This window comes from Geospiza fortis, unplaced genomic scaffold, assembly GCF_000277835.1.
Source record: "Geospiza fortis unplaced genomic scaffold, GeoFor_1.0 scaffold70, whole genome shotgun sequence".
Lineage (NCBI taxonomy): Eukaryota > Metazoa > Chordata > Aves > Passeriformes > Thraupidae > Geospiza > Geospiza fortis.
Window position 1 is genome coordinate 3,593,228 of NW_005054317.1, and position 20,830 is coordinate 3,614,057.

A 20,830-nucleotide genomic window follows, 5' to 3' on the forward strand; every position below is an offset into this window, starting at 1 on the left:
CATTAAATGATAGAAAATACTTGATTTTCAAAAGGCTGTGATGAATTACCAAGTTTAAGTTTGCATATTTTAAGGTTCAAGGAGAACTTAGTTCTTGATTTTCTTTCTGAATTGAGACTGTGCATGTTGCTGCAGCAGGTGGTGAAAACCTGTTTTTCTAGGAGCTTTAAAATCAATTTTGTTGTTTAACCAACTCAGCTTCCCAAAATTGTAGGAACCCTGACTCTGCCTTTGACCTTTCCATGTTTTTCATCTGGCACATTAAACAGTTTGTGGCCAGCTCTGTGCTGCTGGATGCATGACATTTGTTAGAGGCTTTGCTGTGGTGAGTAATAGTGCAGGGAGAATATATTTTGTGGACCTTTGCAGATTAAATGCCTTAATTCCTGGGTACCTGCAATTTCAGGAGACCGGATCTGACATTGATGGTGGCCTTCAGCCTGATGTTCCTCAGGTGGTTGGGTGGAGATGTGACTGTCTTGACTTGCATTCTAATGGGCTGGGATCACAAATGTTACTTTCACAGAGTTCTGTAATTACCTGGGCATATTCTGTGTCTGCAGTCTGAAATCACATGTTAAAAAAAATTGTTAAATTTCAAACATATTTGAAGTAGCTTTTCTCTTTGTGACTTGTGGTTTAGGCTCCTTTGTGAGCTGTGCCAGTGTAATGATTGTCATAGAATGGCTTTAAGGAAATTGTGACCATGCTGTATCCTAGGATTGAATGGCTGAAACTTGAAAGTGATGAATTCCCTACAAAACTACTCTGTTTGCCTCTCACTCAGATGTGAGTAAATTAGCTGTAGTGCCTCAAGTCAGGGCTTCAGGAGGAATGTAAATGGTAGGAGTATGTGATCTGATATTTCAGGATATGCCAATTTAAGAGGTTCAGATAATTTGCCTAGTTTTAGGTTCAGATCTCTGAATGTCACTTCAAGGTTCTCCCATCTTTTGGATATAACACCTCCTAGGCTCTTGCAATTTAAGCAGAACTCCTGAGCACAGACTGCTAAGCCAAAATGACCTATCCCTGACTTTTAGAAAACTCAAAAGGGCAGATCTTCTGTGTTATCTCTAAATGTTAACATTGAATCTACTTGATTTTCTGCAATAAAAGCAGGCACAGATGTAAACGAAATGCACATCAGATTAAAGTCTTCAAGAAATTTCAAATAGCTCTTGGCCACTAAGGATTTTCTCCACTTGTAGTCTGAGTTTCTCTCTGGGGAGGCATACGACCACTTTGATGGCTGCATGTTTAAATTATTTACTGAGCATTGGTCTTAGTTTTTTTGTGTGGCATCGGCCTGAAGCCACCCAAACAATGGAGCAGCACCAGCACTGGAGACCAGCTGTGTAAAGCAACATCTTAGCTGGCTGTTTTAGTCCCCCAGGCCTGCTAACCACAAGTGAAAAAGCAGAAACCCTGCCTTTGCTTACGTCCTGGCTACGAATGCAAGCACAAGATTTCCTCGTGGCTTTAACATTAATGTGCTCTAAACTGCTAAGTCAGAGCTCTTATTTTCCCCTTGAGCTGGCAGCTCAGGCCAGCTCCCTTTAATCCACACATTAAGCACACATTTTAAAGTGTGTTGTTTTTGGAAAGATGTTCAGCAACTTCCCTTTTGAATGCAGACGCAGAGGTCTCTTTCCAGAACTGATGGTCTGTACTCGAGTGAACCTCTCTGTCTCTGGGCTTTGTGAAACACCCAGTCTGTGAGTTCAGGGATCACCTTTCTAAATGGGGCCTCATAAAAGCCAAGGTGAAAGGAAGGGCAGCTAGAAGGAGGAAAAAAAATAGATGAACCTCAAGAGTTTGGTTTGGCAAGAAACAGTGCAAGTTCATTTTGCCTTAAAACTTTTACTGGACTCTCCTCTGGTTTAATTATACCTTTTTTATTACTTTCATCATGCATTAATATATAAAGCATATGGATGTGGTGCTGTGCAAGTGTGACTTAGTTCCTTGAGCCTTAATTTCTCTCCTGCAGCCAGTGATATCAGGGGAATGATGTCCCGGTGGTTTTCCTGACCCTGCCCTGGCAGGCTGATGGTGGTACCCAGCACAGAGAGCTCCATACTCACCATGCAGGGTGCAGAATTAACAGAGCAAACCCCCAACTTAAACCCCCAACTTAACTCTCCTGAATACTTAAATTCAATGCAACTATCCAGCCTGTGCTCTCACCTCTCATTAATGACTTATGTCTTGTGAAGAGGATGGGCTGGGGGTGGCAAGGTGGGACTCCATCTCTTCTTCAAACAGCAGGCAATAAAACTAGAGGAAACTGCCTCAAGTTTCACAGGGAAAGACTTAGATTGGATTGTAGGAAAAATTTCTTCACTGCAAATGGTGGTCAGGCATTGGAACAGGCTGCCAGGGGAAATGGTGAAATAGCCAACTCTGGAAGTGTTAAAAAAAGTGGATGTGGCATTTAAGGGGCATGGTTTAGTGGTGAACGTGGCAGTGCTGGGTTAATGATGGGACTCGAGGACCTAAAGAGGCCTTTTCCAACCTAAAGGGTTTTAGGATTTTATCATTCTGTGATTCCGAGGCTGCTGCACTTGCTGTGTGCTGGCAGTCATCCTTTTTCACTTGTGACCCATGTAATTAAGGCTGCAGCAGGATCTGCTGCTACATCTCATTACTGTGTTCCTGGGAACATTTCTCAGTGAGGCAGTTTATTTCATTTTGTGTATCTAGAAAAAATGCCTCTTTCTTTAGTATTCCTGTAGTCTGTCAGAGGACTTAGCATTTCTTGAAGGCCTTACCTTTTGGGGTCAGCAGTTGCTATAAACAAGTCTCATTCCTAAACATTTTGGATATTTCATATAAAGGCTTCCTATATTTGCAGTTAAAAAAAAAATTCTTGGCGTAGGCAAGACAAATGCTAAGACATTTTGCTTGCAGTCTGCGGATGTCTTTTGCAAACATTAAAAGTATTGCTGTTTCCACTTGATCGATCAAGTGAGTTGCAATGAAATTTAATTTTGCTATGTCATTTAAAATAGTTCAGTAGAGTTAGAATACCTATTATGATGAAGCCCTGCTGTGCATATTTTTGTGCTTTTGGGTAGATTCAATATCTCAGACTCATCTTTAGTGCTGAGAGGCTGGTGCTTGGCTCTGGTAGACAGTACCTGGAAGGCTGCATTCACTCTATTTGTGGCATATTTTCTTTTTTATTGTTAATTGGTCATTTTTCAAGGCATAAATAACTTACCTTCATCCAGGGCAGGCACGTGAAATCAGAGCACCCCTTCCAACCTTTCAATTATTATTAAAATAAAGACAACTTTAATTTGTATCCAGGTGTCTGAAGATATGCTCAGACACAAGAGATATGTGGGAGAAAACTTGTATAGGCCACTGTGTTATTAATAAGCCAGGGGAATACAGCTAGAATCACTTTGATTCCAGAAGGGAGACATTTAGTTTCAAATGGAATGTTTTTCTCCAGGCCTCACTCCTTTCTTGAGCCAATGCCAAGAGTCTGAATTTAAAATTCAGTGTTATCCTAGAAGTTATGTCAGACTTGCTTTTATCAATGTATAGGTGAATGAGGAAAACACAAAAATAAATGCAGTGTTACTCCTTTTAATGTGTGTAGATAGACAAAAATCAGGGGTTTCTAACATTTTACACTCATGAGAACAAATTGCTGATGGAGTCAGATTTTAACTCATTTTATTTACAAGTGTGTTATACTTTCTGCATGCATTTTTACCTGTGTTAATCTCAGGAACTCATCAAAATTATGCTGGATAGCTAAAGGTATGAGTTCTAGAAGATAAATATTGGGGCATCTAATTGCTAGTGATCAGGTTACTTTTAAAATTTCTAAATTTGTTCTACAAGTGCAAAACATGTCTTGATTTTGGAGGAGTGAATGTGGATGCTGTAGCAATGCTTTGTTCCTGTACCCCTGAAGCAGCCAAAATTTCATTCCCACATAAAAGGGCTGGAAAGTGCCAGCTCTCAGTGTTTGCTTGTCTCTTCCCTCTACCTTACTTTCTCCATCAGCAGCTGGAGGTTCTGGCCAGGCAGGTTTATAATCAACACTGCCCTCTGCATTTCCAGCTTCTTGCAGTGGTGTTTTAGTCTCTTTTGATAGTATATAATGACCACCCAATTTTCTCCCATCGCTCAGTGTGGGCTTTTCAATGGCAGAGCTTGTAGGGCTGGAGCAGAGGCTGCTGGAAATGGTGCAGCCCAGTTTTTCTGGGGTGCTTGGAATGGTCATGCTGAAACTCTGGGGATTGCTTTATACTCTTGTCTGTTTTGCTGCAGATCTGCTGTCAAGAATTAAACTTCCTATGGGGAGCCACAACCCTGCCTGTATTGATTTTTCTGAACAGTTGCTCTGTTTTAGTGCCCTCGAAGGGACTATACATCTTTTTAATTAAAAATAAAGTAAATGTCAAACGAGTGATGAGGGGTGCAGTGGGCAGAAAACCAACTGCATATTGACTTTTTGTTCTGGAGATGAATTCATAGAAACAGCTTACAAGGGACTCCAGAACATGGAAGTGTTTTACCCTTGCTGGTTATCTCACATGGGGACCTCGTGGGAAACATTCTGGCATAGCTGGGAAATACAGCTGATCATTTACTTGAGACTCTGGAAGATTCAAGAAGTTAAATTCACACAACAGATTTTTCTAAAGGTCTCTAGATTGGTCTTCCCTGATGCTGTGGTTTCATCCCTGAAATCGCCACATTTCCTCAGCTGAGCATTTGGCTGCATCCTCGTGGGGTGTGGTGTTCCATCTCACCAGGGAGATGTGTGTGGTCCCTCTGAGGGGATTGTGAGTTTAAGGCTCTGGGCAATCCCAGCATGAGATAGGTTCTGAGGAAAACTTTGTGGAAGTGTTACATTAGATTTCTGTTAGTGTAGTTATTGCTAGTTTTTCATCCTTATTCAAAAGACTTCTTAAGGGTATGTTTATCTACTGGTAGATACTTTAAAAATAGTGCTAGAAAAAACCTGGAGTTTAAATTTCTGGCACATTAGGAAACTGGCATGCTTTATTATTTATATCCAAGTTAGGTGATGTCTCATACAGGATATCTCATGTGCAATTAATTCACAGCTGTCTTCTAGGTCATTCAGTTCCATACCAGCAAGGCCAGCTAAAGCAACTGAATCAAGCTTCTAACACCTCTAAAATGCTAGTTCATTACTTATCATAAACTTTTTTTGCAGATGTTTTAAGTTTCCATTTGCACAAAAACTTCCCAACAACCACCTCCAACACAGAAATCTTTGCTGGCATCTGTGTAGAGATTTGGAGGCATGAAGGGGGGTGAGGAAGAAGAATTCCTCTGATTCATTCTGAATGCCTTGTGTTTGGTTCATCATGGGCATCAGTGATATAATATAAGGAAAAAGGGAAATAAATCAAACAAATAATTGGTAAATCTGAGCATGTCCAGGACAGTGTCATTATTTCAGGAATTTAAGGGTGTAGAAACAGTGATTTTTTTGGGGATCCCCCAGGTGGCCTGGGCAGAGCTGGCAGTAATTATCTGCTCTTGCATGCTGTTCACTGGACCACCCTGCAAAAGAAAAGAGAAAAGTGGAATTTCACTTTTAAAATTTTCATAGTAAGCATTGATTAGAATTGCTCCTACAATTGGATGGTGATAAATCTTATTTGACAGTTCTGTTGTATTGTAGTGGGAGATGGATGGGAAGGAGGGTGCAAACAATTGATTATGCATCTAACTGGGCAAGAGCAAGACAGGAGTTTACAGGAGGAACAGTGGAGCTGTTTGGGCCAAGTAAAGTTTTTAGAAAACAAGCTCAGAATTTTCATGTAGAGATGATGTCTGGCTGTTGGTGCAGAGGAGAGCTGACAACACCACAGGGTGCCTGCCTGGGCGGTCAGTGTGATGGCTGCAGTAACTCAGCTGCTCTCTGGGCTGGAGATAAATTGCAGAGACAAAGGAAATCTTCATTTCTGTGGTTTAAATAGTGGTTTAAAGGCATGTTCTTAGAGTGGATCAATAAAGTAATCTGTGTCAGGTAGAGGTGAACAAAAGCATCCAGGGAAGTAAATCTCTCAGTGCCCTGAACATCTTGGTGGGCAGACTGAACATGCTTTGTGCTAGCTGAGACTGGGCTGTATTTTCTCTTTGATGCTCTTTGTTTGCAGACAGTTTCCTTTAAGGCTGATTTGCCAGAGCAACAGTGCATCGATGCACACATAAGCTTGTTTGATAAGAGTAGGAACTCGAAATCTCAGATTACAAGGAAAAGGGGAAAATTTTGAAATCCTTCTGCTTCTCTAGCCTCCCCAGCCTTGTAGAAGACCAGGAAGCTTTGTAATGGTCTCCTAAGAATTCTGGTTCTAATTCTGGTTCTGGATCTAATTACTGAATTGAGGCAGCATTGTTGTCTGTGCTGTGTGCAGTCTCCTACTTCTCCACAGGCTTATGGTCCAGTGGATGCCCACGCAGAACTGAAGTGAGTAATAATTTTTTTTTTCCTAAGATATGCTGCTGGATTGTCCACAGCCACATGCATGCAAATTCTAAGAGGAATGGTGGAGAAAAATGTCCCTTATTGTTGATAACACTAAATTATTATTTTTTATCTGATGGCTACTGTCCTGTGGTGTTTAATGCTATCATGGACTTTTTCCTTATTAATACTGGCTTGTGGAGTAGCCCTATTTATCACAAAATAATGAAGCAGAGCCTTCATGGATGAGGGGTTTTTTTTGCAAGATTCTTGGCAGCAGTCTGATAGGGAACTGGCCTTCCTAAAACTCAGATTATGACAGAATATTCTCTTTGAAGCATAGCTACTCTAGCATTTGGTATTCAGTGGCTCTGGGCACAGCACATCTAAAGGAGTTCATCCAATATTGATGGTCTTCCAGCAAAATCAGGAAGGGGAAAAGAAAATCCTATTTCTTAAAGCTCTTATATTTAACTTCTTGTTGCCTGATCTTGGTCTGAAAGGTCACAAGGGTGAAGCTGTAGCAGGGTAAACCAAAATTAAAGAACTGTGCTTTGTTTTCTGTAGATGCTTCTTAATGCTTTCTCAAACTTGCAGCTTTATGGAGAGCAGAATGAGCCTGCTTCTGAGAGCACTGCTCTGTATTGTAGCTCAGTATATTACTACAGTGTTCTAGATCAGAATGTTGGCACCCAAAAACATGACTGTGCTGCAGTGTTTGAATGGGATTTTAAAAGCAGCAGTCCTGCCCCTCATTTGGCCACAGAGGAAATGGGTTTGGTCTCCTGAGCTGACTTAAGAGAACTAATCTCTTTGGTTTACTGCTGTTGTCTCCTGCACCGCTGCCTTGGCATCCCCACGCAGCTGCAAGGGCCAAGGCAGTGAGGGACCACAGGAAGGTGCAGGGAAGGGACTGAGGCAGCTGTGCTGTCCAGGTCACTTTAGGCTGGTGGAGATGTCCACCCTGAAGCTGTGTTTACATATCCATAGAGGATGAAACTGGTGCTTCTAAAGGAGCTGCTGAGCCCAGGTGTGCCCCTGTGACTGGCTGTGTGGGGCAGTGCCCAACTGCAGCAGAGGAGGTGCTGCTTAAACTGAGCTGATTATTTTGATTTTTCAAGAAGCTGTAACTTCTTGAGCTGCAATCCCTTGCTGAACAGACTTCACCTTGTGTGAGCAAAAGCAGTTCCTGGAGGTGTTGGCAGAGCTGCCAGGATTTGCTGATGCAGAACAGCTGCCTGGGCAGCAGAAGAGCCTTACCCAGTGTTGCTGTCTGGTGTGAAGGTCTGGGGTGTGATCCTGGCCTGGAGAGGTTCCCTGACACCACTAACTTTAAACATGCAGCTCTGAGCTCCTTCATAATCTCCCTCATGTGGTACCAGCTATGCTCTGTGTTCTGTATGCATCTCTGTGTTTAACTTTAAACCTATCAGACAGGATTTTGCATGGTGTGTCTGGGCAAGCCTCACACTTTTTTCCGTGTACATACTCATCTTGGATATATCCAAGATAACAGGTTTACCATAACGAACCACTGGAGCCATTCTTTGGCTTTAGAGATTCATTCAGGGTTCATTGAGGGGAACAACAACAAGGTTGTAACATGGCAATCCAAACAAATATGGAAAAAAGGCTTTCGTTTACTTAAAATTCGCATATGCCACAGAGAGAATGAGTAAATTTGATTTAATTTCTGATATTCTTTATTAGCTATTCATATGCAGTGTGGTGTAGAAACATTTGTATTTCAATTTATTTTAAAGAAAAAACCTTTTTTCTTAATCTCTGTCAGCTCATTGTGAATAGCAACCTCTGATCACAGAAGGCTATTAATTCTTAATTATCTGCTGGTAATTTACTTGTGCACGAGTTTAGCAATCCATTAGGTGGTGATTTATTTTTGAGAGAAATATGTAATGCAAAGTTTTAGGATTTGCTTTCCCTCACCCCGCTTTTGGCTTGCACTGGAATTAGCTGATTGATTAGATTACAGGATTTATCCAAACCACACTCTGTGTGTTAGAGATTGTAGTTAAGTACATTAAGGAAATCTGAAGCAAGACACAGATAAATGTAATAGTGTTTTTGATGGCAGTCTCTGAATGAGGCTACTGGCTGAGAAATTTGAAGTTAAATTAACAAACACTAGAGTATTGGTCTAATTCAGGGATTTTTTTTTTCTTCTAGCCTCTCTTGATTTATGGATATCTAAAAGTTTTTGAGTGGAAACATAAATCCCTCACAGCAGAGGAGCTCAGTAGCAGTGAGCTGGTTTTGTGCCATGCTGTGGGACTTCAGGGAATATGGGCTAAAAACTTTGACTTAATGCTGCTTTTTGACACAACAAGGAGGGATGGAAAGCAAGGCCTGGACCTAAAATGCCAGTTTAGCTCAACTGTTGTGTGAGGCTGTGTCCTGCCATCTTGGCTTGTGCTGAATGCAAACAGAGAAAAACTTAACTTGCTGTAGAAATAATTTTCCAGAAGTGTGGGATTTCTCTATAGCACTCACCTCTGTCCCAGCTCCTTCTGTGGGGTGTGAGGCTATCTCAGTTTGGAAAATCAGCCTTTTAGTTGCTTTCTCCTCCAGCAGAAGCTCAGCATTTAATGGTGGGTGTCACCTTGCTGACTTGGTACTGGTCTTACATTTGTGACTGTGGCTGAGCTGTTGTAGCTGTCTGGGGAGGCAGCTTTTGGTAATTTCACTTACTGTCACTTGAGGGGCACAGGGTGGGAAGTTAAATCCAGTTACTTCTGTTGTTTTTCCACACCATTCTGTGACTCAAAGGCATAACATCACCATTTGTACTTGGGATACTGAAATATATTGGGCCTACTGATTTTGTGTATTTTTTTTTTCCTGGTAGTTTCACATGCACCAAATCAGATCTCTTTGCTGAACTGCTTAGCTGAGAAGTTAATTAGTCATTAAAAGAGTTAGTTCTTTTATTAGCTCAAGTTACCTTTAGTGTGTTGTCTGGAAAGTGATTTTTGCAGAGTGAGTGGTTGGTGTTCCTGACAGCACAGAACTGAGAGCAAGGGCTGCTTTTCCTGCCTAATGCCCTCTCCTTGCATGCTGGCTTTCCACTTTTAGCTCTACTTGAAGCTGTGACAGAGTCTATGGTACTTTTGTTACGTCAAAGATTTTGTTAGTAATTGGCCCCAAGTCTGACAAGATAAATTACTTGGAGGAAGAAGATGATGTCATGAAATAAGGATTGCTCAGAGTCTTATGCTGTGTTGGTCTCCATCCCTGAGCAGAGCACAGGGTGTAGCACAACCTCACCGATGGCTGGAAATGGCATAAGATACTATATAAGATATATATATTTTTAAGATATATACAGTATATATATAAATGTGTATGTATATATATATCTCTATATATATTTATATACAGGATATCCCCTGAATATCCTTCTATACAGCAGATGAACACCTCGGGGTCTGCACCTCAGCCTGGCTGGTACAGGGTGGAATGGAGTGCGCAAAGAGGCAGAAACAGAGATCTGAAAAAAGAGCAAGGCAGATCCATATAATGTCTCTTGAGCCATCTAAGTGGGGTGTCTTCTGTTTTAGCAGCATTTCTGAGAGTGGGGCAGAAGAGCTGCTGTGAGCCTGAGGCAGCACTGCTGGTCTGCTCCTCTTAACCTGAGCTTCATGGTGTCTTGCACCAGATTTGGGAAAGGGAGAGCAATGCTGGCAGAGGGTTTTTGGACCATTGCCCATGGTTTTTCTGTCCCACCAGTGCTGCCAGAAATGTTAGCCAGCCCCACTGATGGCAGCTTGCATGTACCTTAGAGAAGAGTTTCCAGGTGTCTGGCCAGAAAGACAGGGTTGAGAGGCAGAAATTACATTTTCACATAAGCTGTGTGCATTCTCCATCAGATGTTGTGCTCTGTCTTGTGTTTAACCTGCAAATGAACAGTGCAGTTTGGGCAGCTTTTACCCTCTCCTCACACCAAGCTCTGTGGCAGGACACCAGGGGCTGTGCCAAGTCTTGGCTTCCTTGAGTGTGAGGAGCAGAGAGGGCAGCCAGGAGAGGGTCCAGAGGTGCCAGCAGAGTGCTGAGCCCAGCCTGGCAGGAGCTGGGCACTGGAAGTGCAGCTGGCTTGTTTTTCCCTCCATGGAGAGGCTGTTTATCAAGATAAATAATGGCATGCTCGTTTGGGAGAGGGCACTTAATCAGCTATTTCCCTGTAGTGAGAGATGTCTTTCCTTCCAAGCATAGAGCCCACGTGGCTGAAATAGCCGCAGAACTGCCATTCCCATTGATCACAAGGCTCCCAAAGCATCATTTGTTTCCAGAGACTGAGGAAAATACTCAGTGAAAACCTGATGGCAGTGCATTAAAAATTGCTGTTTGTCTTTTAAGCATGCCTAAGGTTGCACATTAGCCCTACATGCAACCCACAAGCAGAGAACAGCAGCAATTCTGTGTCACCCATCATGTTCAGTAACTGCAAATAGCCTATCTTATTCTGACAAAGGAAGGAACCTGACTGTGGATCAGAACACTTAATAGCATCATATATCCTAATAAAACTCATAATAAAGTAACTGAAGATATATGGCAATCTTGTCTTCTCTCAGGACTCTATGAAACAACCTGATGATTACTCTGCATTTTCCCATGAGCATACCATGAAGGAGAGCTGGGACTTTAATGAGACTGAATTGTCATTTGGTTTAGTGAGAATTTCTGCAAAGTTCTGAAAGAGTTGGGACTGTTTAAAAAATGTTTGGAAATAGTTCAGGTACAAACAACAGTCCTCAGAGAAGAGAATTTCAGTGGCAGCTTCCTAGCATGACAAACCCAATTTGAGGTCAAGTATTGCCCTCTGAATGTCCAGCAGTCTTTGGCTGTACATTTTCCAAGGTAATTAACTCAAAATCCTTGGGATGACGTTGGACTCCACTGTTTGCAAATGAATTAAAAGAGTTTTTTAAGAATGTGGATGAATCCTAAAATTTAGCCTGAACTACTTTGCATATGTTGGCCTTTTAGTTAATAAATTCAAGTTGGGAAAAGATTAAATTTCATTAACAAAGATGTAACTAATCTGAGTTTGAAAAGTTCCAGTGCAACATCCTAACTTTAGAGTTTAAGGTCTGAAATGCAGAATTTGCTTTTCTAGGCAAATTAATTTCCCTTCCAGATTTAGACTCAGGATGATTTACAGTCTGGTTTTGAAGGTGCTTAGCACAGGCCTAAGCAAAGTCTGTAAGCTGGCAATGAGCACTGCTGAGCCCTACAGCTCTGTAAAGCAGTAAAGGAGAGAGGGATAAAGCTTTTTTTTCCTTTTTTCCTGAGAAACAGAAATAAATGGTGGAGTGAAATACTTCTGTTGATTAATATTTCACTTTGAAATGGATTAGGAAGAAACTGTGAATTATGTATTTTGATTCAGTCCACTGCTGCTTAAAATATAACCTTGGTACAGTTTGCAGTTAGCACTGTGCATTTGAATTTTGCCTTTTTGGATTTCCAGAACCCAGACTTAATTGCATCCACGTACATGTAAATTCTGTCTCTGTGTTGCATGTTTTGGTACAGACCCTGAAATGTTTAACCATCTTTGTAGCTTATTTATCTATTTAATGTCGCTTAAGTTTCTGAGGCTGCTTTAGATTTTTTTTTGAGGTGTCACCCTCCCTTCCAACCACACAATCAACATGTCAGTGTCAGCCAGGCAAAATCAGCAGCATTCCTGATCTTGGAGTTTGCAGGTAAGTTCTCTGTATGTTGAAAGCATCTGCAGGAGCTGGTGGGGCAGAGCTCCCAAGCAAATAGACCTTCACTTTGGGCAGAAGTGCACCAGGAGTGAGTAAATCTGCCTCAGCTCAGACAGGCAGGATCTGCAGGAAACAGTATTATCTCCATTTTACTAAAGCTGAAGGAGATTAACTCTACATGACAAGTCTGAGGCAGAACTGACTATTGAATCTGGATGTCCTGGTTCATTTATCCAGTTCCTCTAGGAAGAAATTATCCTCTGGTAAGGTGTGTTGGTTTGACATGGACTGGTTTTTGGTATTGGGGGGCACAGAGGTGGCTTCTGTGAGAACTGCTGGAAGCTGCCACCATGCCCAGCAGAACCAGCTCCTGATGGCTCTGAGGATGGACATGCTGCTGGCCAAAACTGGGCCAGTTACAGAGGCTGGCAACACCTCTGTGATAACAGAGTTGAGAAGAAAACCAAAACAAAGTGGGACACAGTTTTTTCCTAGCCAGAGAAGAGGAGGAGGTGAGAACATGTGAGGGAAACAACATGGAGACACCACAGGCAGTGAAGGAGAGTGAGGAGGTGCTCCAGGCACCAGAGCCGAGATTCCTCTGCAGCCATGGTGAGACCGTGGTGGGGCAGCTGAGCCCCTGCAGCCCCTGGGGATCCACAGGGATGCAGAGATACATGGGGGATGCAGAGATCCACCCACAGCCCATGGGGATCCATGGGGGGGAAGGACTCCTCTCCTGGAGCAGCAAAAGAAAACCTCAGTGATGAACTGATCAAATCCCCCATGCCCTGTCCCCCTGTGCTGTTGGTGGGAAGGAGGGGAGGCTTAGGAGAAGAAAAGGTTTTTTAAGGGCTTATTTTAATTCTCATTATCCTCCTGTGACTCTGTTAGTTATAAATTTACCTTGTGCCTTTAAGTTGAGCCTGTTTTGCCCTTGGAGTGTTTTCTCCCAGTCCTTATCTCAACTCATGAACCCTTCATTAATTTTTTTCCTCTCCTCTGCCCAGCTGTGGCAGGGGAGGGTGAGTGAGAGGCTTTCATGGGTTCCTGGCCTTGGGCCAGTGTCAAACCATGGCATAAGGCAAAACAGTGGAGGAGTTCATCCCACTGGCAGCAAGACATCATCTTTCCTTTGGAAGAGCTGTATATTATCCTCAGTGATCAATAAAGACAGTTTAAAAATTTTCAGGTTTAAAATAAGCTTAAATGAACTGTTAAAGTTCTTTGGCTTAGAAAGTTGCTGCCAGAAGTCCTAGTGTTCAATCAATGTCAGCAGAAAATGGATGGATATTGTAATGTGCAATTCAGTGGCAGGTGTAATCACCACTGCCAAAATCTCCATTCTTGAAAGCATTTAAGTCTTGCATATCTTTTGATTTTCCATTAATATCATTTGCTTTTCCAAATTCCAAGGGAGTAGAAATGCAAAATCAGCCATTGTTTTGTCTGTCTTATTCAAAGATTTTGTTTATTTTATTTAATGCATAATTCATTTAATTTTTTTTATTTTCACTAGACAAAATAGGAATTGTGGGTGGCATAAGCGACCCACTGAAACACCTACTTTCCCCATCTGCAACCTGTTTACAGGAGTAAACATGGAAGTGGATGATTTTTTCTGGTTGATTACAGCTCCTGCAATTCACTGCTGAATGCACACACTCATTAAAAGAAAATTGTTACTCGAGAAGCTATGCAGCAGATGAGAAGCTAAAGCAAGACTGAGGTGAAAGGACTGAGCAAACAGTACTTCAAATGAAGATGGGCAGTTTCTTTGTGATTGGAACCCATTACTCAGAGTGGGGATCTGTTGATTCATAAATCTTGACAAATGTGTTCATGGTTCCAATGCAATTAGAAGCTTCTAAATTGAAAAGAGCTGGTACCTCAATGCTGAGGAACATCTTGAATGTTCAAGCTGAGGAAACTTCAGACAGTCGGAGTTGCTGTGTCTTAGGTTAAAAAAGAAATAGTGATTGGTTTTAATAAGCATCATAAGAAAAAGGACAGACACTGAGATCTGAAGCCTGGAAGACTATAAAATTCATCTGACTTTACTTAGTTTCTAATTTTGCAGTTCAGAATTTTCCAGTTCTGTTTCCAGAGCCTCTTTTTTTTCCCCAGTAATCCAATTTTCAAATGTGTTCCTGCAGCTCCTATTGGCTTCTCTGAAACCAAAGCTCTGAAAAAGCTGTAATTTTTCGTTAGAGAAAGATGAGATCTAAACAGGAGAGAACAGAGACTGCAGTGATCTGGTGAGAAAGGCTGTGGCATAGGAGTATTGCACTTTTTTTTTGACGAGAGGCAGGCAATTGGATTTGGATAAAGAACACTCGCATTTTGCTGTGTAAAACCAAAAAGCCCTATGAAGGCACTGGTAGCACATGTGACAACCTCAAAATTCAGACCTGAATTTTGGGCCAGGAAGGGGGTGGAAGTTTGAAATTGGTGAGCTGCAGAAGATTCACTTGTAGAAGCAGAAGTACTTTTCACTTCATACTTTGGCACATGATATCCTCCTTGCTGGTGCTAATGATGCAGAGACATTTTTCTATCAAATGGTTTCTGACAGTTCAATTGCCAAAAATACTCAAGTGGCAGAATGCAACTGCAATTACTAACAGTGTGCTTGCCCCAGAGTCTGTAAATTCTCTCATGAAAGCCTAAAAAGCCCATTCACGTTGTCTAGAAATAGCAGCAATAACCATGGTAATAAATTCTTTTCTTTGTTGCTGTGGTTCAATTCTTTTCATGGGTAGGCAGCAAAAAAGCCATTTGATTTTTCTGTAGCTGCCTCTGTTGTAAGGAGATGTTTCTGCTCTGTAGCAACAACAGTGCTACTGAAAGCTCTGCAGCAGCTTCATCTCCAGGTTCAGAAATTTAGCTGAGGAGAAGAAATGTAGGTCCTGTTTCAGGTAAGGTTGAGCCCAATTTTGTGTTTGGGCTGTGATGTGGAAGGAGGTGCAGAGGGGGAGGCAGGCTGTCCTGGGAGCAGCATGGCCAAGAGCCAGGATATTTGTGGGGATTTGAGCTCTTCCAAAGCCACCAAGGCAGTTAGTGCATGTCCCATCACTCCTCTTACTCCTCTGAAGCAAAACCTGATGGCTTTTACCATCCTGGAGGAGTTTGTCTGCATGCCCAGAGGTATTCCTTCATTATTTCCTGAGCTGTAGTGCAGTCTATATGGAGAATGCAAGATTTGGAGATTCTTTCCATCTTGGAGTAGTTTTACTCAGGTTAATGGGGCCAAATGTGCTGTGGTCCTGCAAGAATTGTTTCTGCAGGCAGTGCTACTGATGGTAATAAGGTTTATTAAGATGTAGGATACACTTTATGGACATATCATGGAGGACTGGGTACAGGAGGAGAATAAGAAGCAGTGGTGTGAGGCAGCTTGTCTGTGCCAAGTTGCTCACATATGTGAGGGTTTGCAGCATTACAGCTCTAAATCCAGTACTTAGAGACTGCTATTGAGTCCCAGGGACAGTCAGCTTTGATGCTTGTTAGAAGCAAGGAGCATGAATATAGACTTACTCTCCCTGTTATTAAAGATTATTTTATCCTATAAGATTGTTGTCATGGTATGATGCTTGAACAATTTACAAATGTAGCTTCAGAATATAAATGCCTTTGCTTCTGTAAGCTCTCCAAATCAGAAGCATTGAAGTTTTCAGCAGCTATTTATCAGAGCACTTGGAATGATACAAGCTTTTGTTTATTTAGCTTGAATTTCTAGGACATTCTAAGAGATAAATACTGGAAATGGCTGTCACTAAACACACTCTGAATTTATTTTAAGAAACTTACTAACTTAAAGTGTTATGAAGTGTCTCAAGAACTGTTGTGGTCAGGAAAAGGGAAGCCCCCACAGCAAGGTTTAGTTTGCAATTACTATTCTATTGGAGGTCATCTCTGAGCTTGTAAATGTGTCTGTGAAGGTTCTGGGAGCTGAGGCCAGCTGGTACAGAATGACCCACATCCATACCATTAAAAGTCTCTTAACCTGCAAAACATTCCCATAGGACTGGAAACTGTGCCAGCTCTCAAACTGTGCCTGTGAGTGCATGAGAAAATTGTAGTTGGCACAGGCCAAAATTGTGCCAGGGACGCTTCTGACAGCTCAATAGATGGGAACTCATGGCCCAGGGCACAGGAGCATCCCTGGGCACTGCTGTACCCTGAGTTTGGGCACAGCTGCAGTCTCAGGTACAGCTGCTAAATCAACTTCTGGGTGCTTTTCAGGCAGTTTATAAATAGGGTTGCTTTGTTGCAGAGGGTGTCCCTGAATGACAAAGCTGCTTTTGCTGAAAGGAAGATTTTGTGTCACACTTTGAATAATATTAGTGTTATTTTTTTTTTCTATGTAACTTTAAAATCTACCAGCAGCAGAATCAGATATGAGTATCCTCTAACATTAAGCTTTTAGTTCTTCACAACAGTGAAAATCATTACATTGACAAAGGGATATTTCTGTGAGTCTTGAGTTTGTTTAGTAAACAGATATTACTCATAGATCACTGGACAACAACAATGCTCTCTGTCAGTTAAGCTACAACTAAGTGTTGTGTGATGTCTGGTCTTATTTTCTCCTTCATGCACTTCACCTCTTTCACTCGACCAGCACTTGACTCCAGCCTTGATTCCTTTCACTTGGGAGCCTCTGGGCAGGGAGAGCACAGAGAGGTTTGGAAATTTTTTAAGGCAAGTCGTTAGCGTGGTTGTTAGAGATGTTTCTGCACTTGCGATGTAAATGACTTAACATTTCATGGATGCAAAGTAAATCAGTTCTCTCATGTTGCTGGGGTTTAATAATTTTTGATTCTTGGTTAGCATATTTCATAGCTGAAGCCTGAATTTTTTATTTTGCGTTTGTCAACGATGCAACAATCACCTCATTATGTAGGATGAAGAATTATGTGTGTGGAATTTGGGCTGAGCTTTAAGCTTCTAGGAGAGCAAGAAGCTATTAAGACATCCTGAGACTGCACATAATACAATGTCCTATATTGGGCTCTCTGACACAGCCATGCTAATTTATCTCTGTTCTAGCAGATGACAGCTCTGCTCTTCCTGTCCCAGGCTTCTCCAAAGCAGCAGAATATTATTTATTTTGCAAATATATCAAGTAATAGTTTTTTCTTAGTCTTCCTAGCCTGGGTCTTACAGACTTTGCTGTTAGGGTTTAATTTAATTTGAATTGACAATCGGTACCAAGTATCAGGAAGTGTGTGTCTCATAGCAAAACCTAGGGGGGAAGCTAAGTGGAAACAATTTAAAATAAATCATACTGTAGTTAGTCCAAGGACTTGCATGTCACTCTTATCTTGGTGTCCCTGGAACTCATTTTTTTGCCTTATTTCTCGGTACAGAAGAGGAAACCTTTCAGAATCTTTCTGGATAATGCACATGCCACATTAAGGTCTTTGTATTTTCTAGGGTATACTGTGATTTTCTTCTTTTACAAATTTTCAACACGTGAGATGATTATTGTGATGAAAATTTTGGATCTGAGATCCAGAAAAGTCACTTCTGAACAAAATACTGCCAATAAATTCAGCTTGAAAGATTATTCTATTTATCCACAGCCTGTGATTCTTTTGTGAAATGAACATCTGAAAAAAAGTAATTATGAAATGCAGACTGTAGATCCCTGATGACTTGTTTAAGGTGAAATCTTTACTAGGAAAGGGGAAAAGTAACTTTCCATTACTGACTAAGAATACCAATGTGCTCCTCAGCATCTTTATTTCACCCAACCTGCAGTTCAAACCGTTGCATTCAGCAGGTAGAATTTGTAGCATTAATACATTTGAGTTGCCTATTCCAAGTGGCTTTAGCAGTATTTAAGCTGGCTTCACAGTGAGTTTATGTGTATTAAAATGAAAATTAAAAGATTTTTAGATAATAATGATTCTGATAAAAAAGTATTGCCAAGAAGCTATCAAAGAGATCAAATGTACTTAGGAGTGCCATGAAGAGAATATTAAATAGGGCAGCAGTGCATGTGCAATGGCAGCCTTGATTCAAACTGTGGTGCTTTTGTTATTGTAAATGGATGCCAGTGCCAAAAACCTTTATACTCTAATTTTAACCTGCTTACCCAGAAAATAAAAATATATTTTGCCTTTTGGAAAAGGTAAAAAAGGTTTTGGAAAACCTGTGGTTCTCCTCCTACAACTGGTAATGAATTGGAATGACAACCAAATCAATTCTCAGCAGTGCTTCAGTAGGACAAATCCCCTTGCCTACAATAAAGTGGAAGAAGTGTGGGAAACTGAGCATTTGCCCTCCAGAAACTGACAGTTTGTGTTACAGGAAAAAATTGGTGCACGTTTTATTGAAGGTTGTTACAAGTAAAAAAGTCCTTGAGGTGGTTGAACTGTGAATCAATATCTTCAAAGAGTTGGAATCTGTCTTGGCATGTTGTTACTTTGAGAACTGCCCGAATTTGTTCTAGCAAAGGAGAGGGGATGGATGGCTTTTCTTTCAAAATGCCATCATTTCTGCTAGCTTGTGTTCAGATAACATGGGGTTACACAATCAGCTGGATTAGTAGTACTAGAGCAATGCCAGGATATTAAATAATGCCTTCTTGATAACTATTAAAAGTTTTTGGGTGAGCAATGCAGGCGGCTGAACCACCTAGAACTTCTCATCTGTGTGCTGAGAAAGATAAAAGGGCAGAAATACTGACTTTGCAATAGCTTTCAATTGTCATAATCATGGAATGTCCTGAGTTGGAAGGGACCCATCAGGATCACTGAGTGCAGTTTCTGGCCAGGTACAGGACATTCCAAGGGTCAAACCATGTGCTATCCAAACTGTTCTTGAACTCACACGGGCTTGGTGCTGTGACCACTTCCCTGGAGAGCCTCTTCCAGTGCCCAAACACCTTCTGGGTGAAAAACCTTCTCCTGATACCCAATCTAAACTTCTGTTACTCAGCTTCATGCCATCTCCTTGAGTCCTGTCAGTGGTCACAAGAGTAAGGAGATCCTCTGCTGTCCCTCGTGAGGGTATTGAAGACCACAATGAGGTCACCTTTCAGCCTCCTCCAAGCTGAACAAACCCAGTGCCCTCAGCTGCTCCTCACACAGCCCCTCCAGACCCTTCACCCTCTTCATGGGCCTCCTTTGGATGCTCTTTGATAGCTGAATGTCTTTTTTATATTGTGGTACCCAAAACTGCCTCCAGGACTTGAAGTGGCAGGTCAGTCCCCTCCCTGGCCCAGCTGGTGCTCCTGTGCCTGATGCCCCCCAGGACATGGTGCACACATGGGAAATCCTAAATTAACACATTCAAGTTTGTGCCACAGCACCAATTCCCTGCTGCTCTACACTGAGTGGTTTCATAGCTGCCCTTAGTATTAAATGTCTTCCAAATGAGCTTCATTTGTTGACAGATTTTGAGATTTTTCTTGGTTGCTCTGCACATTTCAATGCACAGTTCTTGTCTTTGGTCTTGAAATAATTTATAGTATAATAAATCATTATAGTGCTGTGTGATAAAACCACACTGAGAGGATGGAATCTGAATGAAAGAATGTGTTCACAAACTGGTTTAGAACTGCTCTGTGTCATCTCTGAGTGTTCTCTGTGACCACTGCTGGCCCTGGTGCTCTTTGCAATGGCCCAGAGTGTAAGAGCACTTGGGTCAGGCAATCCAGTGGGTTGGTTTCTCCTCCTCCCCTCTGCTTGCGTCCCACATGTCCTTCTAAATGTAAATTTTTCATGTGTAAAACAAGGAGTGCTCCCCTGTCCTGCATATAGGAATACTTTGCTTAATGCCCACAGTGTGTATTGCAGATATGACTGCTTAACAGGTTGTAACCACAGTATGTGTTCAGTTGGAGATACAATATATATTTAAAAAATGGATGCTTAACACAGTGATGTTAAAAGATTGGGGATTTTTTGATTGTTGAACTAACAGATGTGACTCAAATCCTACAATCTGGAAAAAAGCTTCAAACTTGTGCTAGTAATTTTCTGTGTCCTTTCATTAGGGGTATTTTTACTGCAGCTAATAAGGAGCTCAAGATGCTCTCAGCTCTTGAGTAAGTTACAATGTAGAAGATACAAGCTTTTCAGCCATTTTAACCAACATACTCCAATGTTAGGACTGGAATCCATTCTGCCTTTTTGCCTCAGACAGTTTACATGGTCTGCTGGTTTGTGTTTATTTTCTACAGCAGACTTTTTTGCTTTATTGTTTTATTAGCTGGTTCTACTTTGAATTGCCTTTAATTTCAGACACGCTATTCAGCACAAAAGCTGTAATCCTTGAATCGTGCTCTCTTCATAGCAAAACTGATGGGAAATAATTTTGTTCTGCACTTTACATATGGTAATAACAGTAACTCTTGACATTTGCTCTTTGTGATTATTTTAGGTTCTGTACAGCAAGCAGGCTTTTGGGGGCCTGGTACTGGCCTCTAATGGAACCATTAAACTGCTTGTGCACAATCACATGAGGATGCACAGCTGGGATTATTTGGGTTTCCCAAGATCCCTGTTGCTTCCCAAGATATATTTTGGAGAAGTTAGACCAGATACAAATCTATGCCCAAAATAAGTTTTTATCCTGAAGAAGAAACCAGTTCAACTGTGTATGTACAGCATGA

The 20,830-nt window shown here is 41.5% G+C and overlaps 1 protein-coding gene across 1 annotated transcript in view; it reads left to right on the plus strand.

Annotated features, from left to right (window-relative positions):
* Positions 1 to 20,830, plus strand: part of MAGI1 (membrane associated guanylate kinase, WW and PDZ domain containing 1) — a 285,863-nt gene that overhangs the window by 73,749 nt on the left and 191,284 nt on the right. The window lies entirely within an intron of this gene.